Source organism: Mandrillus leucophaeus, unplaced genomic scaffold, assembly GCF_000951045.1.
Source record: "Mandrillus leucophaeus isolate KB7577 unplaced genomic scaffold, Mleu.le_1.0 Scaffold349, whole genome shotgun sequence".
Lineage (NCBI taxonomy): Eukaryota > Metazoa > Chordata > Mammalia > Primates > Cercopithecidae > Mandrillus > Mandrillus leucophaeus.
This window is the reverse complement of record NW_012103687.1, coordinates 1974130-1980703: the sequence shown is the minus strand read 5'-3', so window position 1 is coordinate 1980703 and position 6574 is coordinate 1974130. Positions and strand designations below refer to the sequence as shown.

The following is a 6574-nucleotide window of genomic DNA, read 5'->3' as shown; positions in this document are numbered from 1 at the left end:
TATCTTTTGTATTGGTTTTGTTTTAATTTTATTTAGTTGTTGTCTAATCTTAGTTATTCCTTTTCTTCTGCTGAGTTTGGATTTGCATTGTTTTTGATCCTCCAGTTTCATGAGGTGTGACCTCAGATTTTCTGTTTGTGCTCTTTCAGGCTTTTTGTTGTGTGTATTTAACGCTAAACTTTTCTCTTAGCACTGCCTTTGCTGTATCCTGGAGGTTTTGATAGATTGTATCAAGATTTAGTACAACTGCAGCCTTACTATTGACCAACATTTTTTAATTCCTGAGAGTGTGACCTCATTGAATCCTGACAACCGCTTTTTGATTGCTTTCCATGCAGTAGGCCCTGGTTAGAGAGGGGCTGCTTGTGGCCTGGAGGTAGGATTCTGCAATTTATCAAATAAAAACACTGGAGGTCAAATTTGAATTCAGTTAAACAATGACAAAGAATTAGTGTGTGTTAGTATATCCCACACAATATTTTTCTTTGGAATACCTAGGTGCCCTGTAGTTTATCTGTCAACTCCTCACAGGATTCAAAACTTGGAAGAGGGAGTGTTGGGGCTGGCCTCCTCTTACTGATGCCAGTTCTGTGAGATGAACCTCAAAGACAGAGCTTGTCTAACACAGCTACCCTCAAGAAAACAAGTCAGCAGTAAATAAATGATATAAGATTCCCAATCAATAATGCCTACTCACTTCCATAGTTCTTGTTTCTATTATTCTTCAAGTGTGCAGACTCAGGATCTCTGCTGGGGTTGCTGCAGCCAGAGATCCAGATGAGAGACCTCATAAGCCTTTCAAAACCAGATGCAAGGGCACTACTCGGTTCCCATACAGTGTGGCTTAAGCAGGGATAAATAAGTAAGAAATAGAAGAGCTCAGCATGGCTCTCCCTTTGTTCAGTTATTGGGGGAAAACACCCCCATTATTTCAATGTAGGTTCCTTTTATTTTCCCTAAGTGTCAGCTGGTCTGAGAAATAAAGAGAAAGAGGACAAAGAGGGGAATTTTACAGCTGGGCCACTGGGGGTGACATCACATATCAGTAGATCCATTATGGCCCCTGAGCCACAAAACTGCAGGTTTTTATTAAGGACTTTAAAAGGGGACGGGGTGTATGAACAGGGAGTAGGTCACAAAGATCACATGCTTCAAAGGGCGAAAAGATCACAAGGCAAAGGGCAAAGTCAAAACCTCCTGATGAGGGTCTATGTTCACATATTGTCTTGATAAACACCTTCAACAATAGAAAACAGAGAACCGGCCTGACCTTGATTTCACCAGGGTGGGGTTTTTTCCCACCCTAGTGAACCTGAGGGTACTGCAGGAGACCAGCATGTATTTCAGTGCTTATCTCAACTGCAGAAGACAGACACTCCCAGAGTGGCTCTTTATAGACCTTCCCCCAGGAATTCATTCCTTCCCCAGGGTATTAATTATTAATATTCCTTGTTTGGAAAAGAATTCAGCCATATCTCCGCTACTTGCATGTCTGTGTATGGGATCTCTGCAAGAAGAAAAATATGGCTCCATTTTGCCCCACTCCACATGCAGTCAGACCTTATAGTGGTCTTTATTTGTACCCTGAAAATCACATTATTCTGTTCTTTTTCAACATGCACTGATTTCATATTGTTCAAACACACATATTTTACAATCAGTTTATACAATAGTGGTCCTGAGGTGATGTACATTCTGAGCTTATGAAGATAATAAGATTAAGAGATTAAAGTAAAGACAGGCATAAGAAATTATAAAAGTATTAATTTTGGGAACTGATAAATGTTCATGAAATCTTCACAATTTATGTTCCTCTGCTGTGGCTCCAACTGGTCCCTCCATTAAGATGTCCCACAACTTCCAATGAGACACCAAACCCTAGGGACCTTTTGATGCTGAAGGTGGGTGGTCTGAGAGTAGGGAGAGGTGCACCCTGAGAGCCCAGAGCTTCCAGGACAGGACTTGGCAGTCTGAAAAGGGGCCACACTGTTGAGTGGGGAAGGAGACATCTCCGGCCTCAGGCCTGCAATTCTGCTGGCTTCCCCATCACCAAACTGGGCTCTCTGCTCTGATGTCTGTCAGAGAATCTCCTTCAGTGAGACTAAGATCCCAGGACTTTACTAAAAATAACAGCATGAACCAAACAGACATGTAATGATACATGAATTCTGTGCAGAGCAATGACTATAAATACAGTTCAACAAAGGCCCTTACTCTCATATCTTTCATGCAGAAGAAAAAGACAAAGGCAGAGAACAACTGAAGGGCTCAGTAGGTCTGCTACTGGGGCAGCACTATGTGCTGTAGGCTTGTCCTTGAGGGGTCAACAGATAAGAACAACTGGGAAACCATCCTGCTGTGACCCTGTATCATCTGCTCACTGCTCACTGGGGTCAGCAGCTGTGTCCTCACAGGGAACCGGATTCAGCCAATTTGGCCTTCTCCACCCCAGCTGGGAAATGTATTCTAGTGACTCTCTGGACTGAGGTTCTATGAAGGGACTGGCAGACAAGAAGAGGGGGCTGATTTGCATGAAGAAACCATTGCACACCTTTTCCTTTCATCTAAAACCCATTAATGGATACTCTGAGGCCACCCATAGAAATCAAGCTGGTCTTCTAAATTTGGGAGTTATGAAGGAGTCATTCCTGATCAATCTACAGGAAGGGGGGCCATCAGCAGTAGGAGGTCAGAGTGAGGGAGAAACTGGTTTCTTTGAGACTCATCACCACTGCCACCAACTCTGGGACAAATGGGGTCATCTGCTATAACAGTCACCCCAAACTACTCACAGGAGTCTGAGCCTAGTCCCCTCACCTTATTGCTTCTGATTCTGGTCCATTCCTCTGTTTTCCCTGGAGCCCTTGCCCATGTCTGAGTCCAGGTTAACAGGGGTATCTCCATCCCAGTCAGCAGCTATACAGAAGTAAGTGCTACTATGGTTGAAGCAGAGTCCACAGTTGTACCTATGAGGGCCTAACCTGCTCCCCCATCCCCTCACACAGGTGATCACTGCTGTGTTTCTCATGGACTGAGCCTTTTCCTCTGGAAAACACAAGGTATTTACTCCTCTCTAACACCAGGCATATAATGGAGGGGGTAGGGGTGGGTGTGAAGCAGAGTGGCTTTTTCAAATGTAATGCAGTAAGACCCTGGCTACAGAAAATCATTTCACGAAACTCCACACCCTTTCATGGCAAAAACACTCAACAAACTATGAATAGAAGGAAACTACCTCAACATAGTAAAGGCCATCTATGAAAATCCTACGACTAACATCATATGCAATGTGAAAGACCAAAGATATGTTTCATAATATCTATCAGCAACAAAGCAACAATGCACATTTTCACTGCTTCTATGAACAACAGCATTGGAAGACCCAGCTAGAGTAATTAGGCAAGGGAAAGAAATAAAATTAGAAATAAAAAGTGAAATTATCTCCATTTTCATTTGATTTAATGTCATATGTAGAATACCCTTAAAAGTCCCACAAAGGAAACTTTGTCAGAATGATTAAATGTATTCGTTAATGGTTCCGAATACAAACATCACCATGTAAAATTATCTTGTGGCTAGGCATGGTGACTTATGCATATACTCCTAGCACTTCGAGAGACTGAGGTGGAAGGATTGCTTGGGGTCAAGAGTTCAAGACCAGCCTGGGCAACAAAGCAAGACCCTGTCTCTACAAAAAGAAAGAGAGAGAGAGAGAAGAAAGAAAGAAGAAAGCAAAGAAAGACAGACAGGAAGAAGGAGAAAGAAAGAAAGAAAGAAAGAAGGAAAGAGAGAGAGAGAAAGAAAAGAGAGAAAATAAATCTCTTACATTTCAATATTTGAGCAAACAGGAAACAACCCAAAACAAAACCAGGACCCACACCCATTAAGATGGCTTTACCGAAATAATAGAAAATAATAGGTTCTAGCAAAGATGTATAGAAATTATAACTGTTATGCATTGCTGGAGGGACCATAAAATAATGCACCCACTGTGGCGGCCTTGGTGACAGTTTCTCAGAATACTAAACACAGAATTACCATTTTATCAGAATTTTCACTTCTGGGAATGTGCCTCAAAGATTGAAAGCGGGATCTCAAAGAGATAATTATATACCCTTGTTCATAGCAGTATTATTCACAATAGCTAAAAGGTGGAGGCAGCCCAAGTGTCATCTATTGGATAAACGGGATATAGTATACACACACAAGGCAATATTATTCAGCCTTAAACAGAAAGTTCTGACCCATGCGATGGCATGGATGAACCCTAAAGACATGATACCAGCAGAAATAAGCTGGTTTCAAAGGATAAAAGTTGTTTGCTTGCCCCTCTATGGGGTATGTAGTGTAGTGAAATCCATAGAGGCAGAAAGTAGAATGATGTTTTCCAGGTATGAAGTTTTGGTTTGGGAAGATGAAAAATACCTGGAGATAAATCGTGGTACTGTGCTTATACAACAATGTGATTTTACTTAATGACACTGAAGCATACACTTGAAAATGGTTAAAATATTGTATTTTGTGTTTGAATAATTTAACACAGTCAAAAAGAAAAAGATTTATATTCGGTGCAGTTTCTCTACTTCCAAGAACAATAAAAGCAAACAGGACTAGGAGAGTGTGCCTGAGTCTCCAGGACACCCTTCCTTCTGTGCAAGCCCCACAGCATCTTAACAGACCAATAGAGTTGACGATGCCTCATTGCAGGTGACACAAAATAACATGAGAAAGTCTGGGGGTCACCACGATGGTAGCAGTGAGTGCCTGACCCAGTCCAGGAGCAGCCACTAGTGCAACAATGGCCAAAGAAGTGGAGATGAAGCTGGTGGCAGTTGTAGCAGCCTCTCCAGCTGGAGACGGGCATCTGTTGTCCTATGAAAATGGTTCATAGTTGATATATCTGGCAAAGATATGTCAATGATAGTGGCATATTTCATCCAGAAGCAAGCAAACATGAAGGAAATGTCCCTCAGTGCTTTGGTCAACCTGGCATGGCAGTCCCCAACACAGGATGAATATTATACCATTTCTTCATAAATAATGGGAGTGCATGATGATCATTCAGACACCTGGGGAAATGACTAGGCTGAATAACATTGTTAAAACAATGAGGAAAGAAGGAGATTTATTCTTGGTAAAGAAACACCTGGATCCAGGGAGTAAGGACCTAAAAGACGATTGCCCAAGATGCGGACTTTTGGATCAGGACCTTGGTAACACAGATCCTGTTTATGACAACCAAAAGCAAAGCAGTGCCCTGTCTATGAGTAGGAATCTGAATGGGGGAACTGAACAGGAAGCAGCAGAAAAGAGGAAGAAGAGCTTAGTGCTAACAGCAGGATGACATCTCAGAGAACACCAAGCAGGTCCAGAGTGACCCTTTGCTTTCTGCTCAGTGCCTTCCCTCTTACAACTTTTAGAACACCCATTTAACAAAGATGGCTACTGGTATATTCTAACTGAGCCTGATCCACACACCCTTGGTCCTCAGAAGGTTGAAGACTTTCAGGCAGGAGAACTTATTCCTGGAAACCTCCACAGTGACTGCTTCTATGAACAGGTTTTGTTAGCCTAACTTGATTGAACTTCCCAGGTAAAGATCTCCAATGGCCAGCTGGCTGTCTGTGGTTGGAAGGAAGGGGTACTCTATAAGGCCTCTCACGGGGCATAGAAAGGGACCTGGTACTTTGAAATCACCGTAAATGAGTTGTCATCAGACACTGTTGCCAGACTGGGTTGGTCTCAGCCCTAAGGTAAACATCCATCTCCCTTAGGTTATGATAAATTTAGCTATTCTTGGCAGAGCAAAAGGGAACCAAGTTCCACCAGTCCACAGACAAACAGTACTCTTCTAGCTTTGGGCAGGGACACATCCTGGGATTTATATTAATCCTTCTGATCTGAAGACACAAAGACAGTCAAGTTATTGCCTGATAAGGGTTTGATAGAGTACAAGAATTATTTGTATTTTGAGGAAAAAGACATTTTGGATAAAGCACAGAAAAGCCTAAAACAGATTCTGCACAGTAAAATAATATTTTATAAAAATTGTATCAATTAAGATGTTGCTTAAAAAGATATTTTTGAGGGGGTTGGTTTCCAGCCGTCTCACTGGAAAACAGCTGCATGGTTTGCATTAACTTTGGACTGTGCTGCAAGTGTCCTCCAAAGGATCTCACTTACTCCCCTGTGAGTGACATGGGCTGGGACACTGTGGTAGAGCACACTCTGGCTGATGTTTTGTATTTCCTGGAGACAGAAGTGGATGGGAGGCACAGTCCTCCATGGGAACCCTGGGTAGGTCCCTCCTTCTTTAAAAATATGGACTTTCTGGGGAATAATACTGAATGGCTTCTGTTGCTGTTGTTTTTGAACTGTCTCAGATGTTTTCTCAAAGATGCTACAGAACATAGCATATCCACTTAACAAGTTAAAAGTCTGAATGAGACTGTGAGAGATACCCTGCTCATCATCATTCTTCTTCCACTTCCAGTGACTGCTCTTATTTTGTGTGCTACAGGCTAACAGCTACTGAACCCAAGATCTTGTAATCCCTCTGTAAAACTGGTGCTGT

General features: G+C 42.3%; 1 pseudogene; it reads left to right on the top strand.

Annotated features, from left to right (window-relative positions):
* The first annotated feature begins 4798 nt into the window (after window positions 1–4798).
* LOC105546109 lies at window positions 4799–6535 on the top strand (annotated as a pseudogene).
* Window positions 6536–6574: the final 39 nt, after the last annotated feature.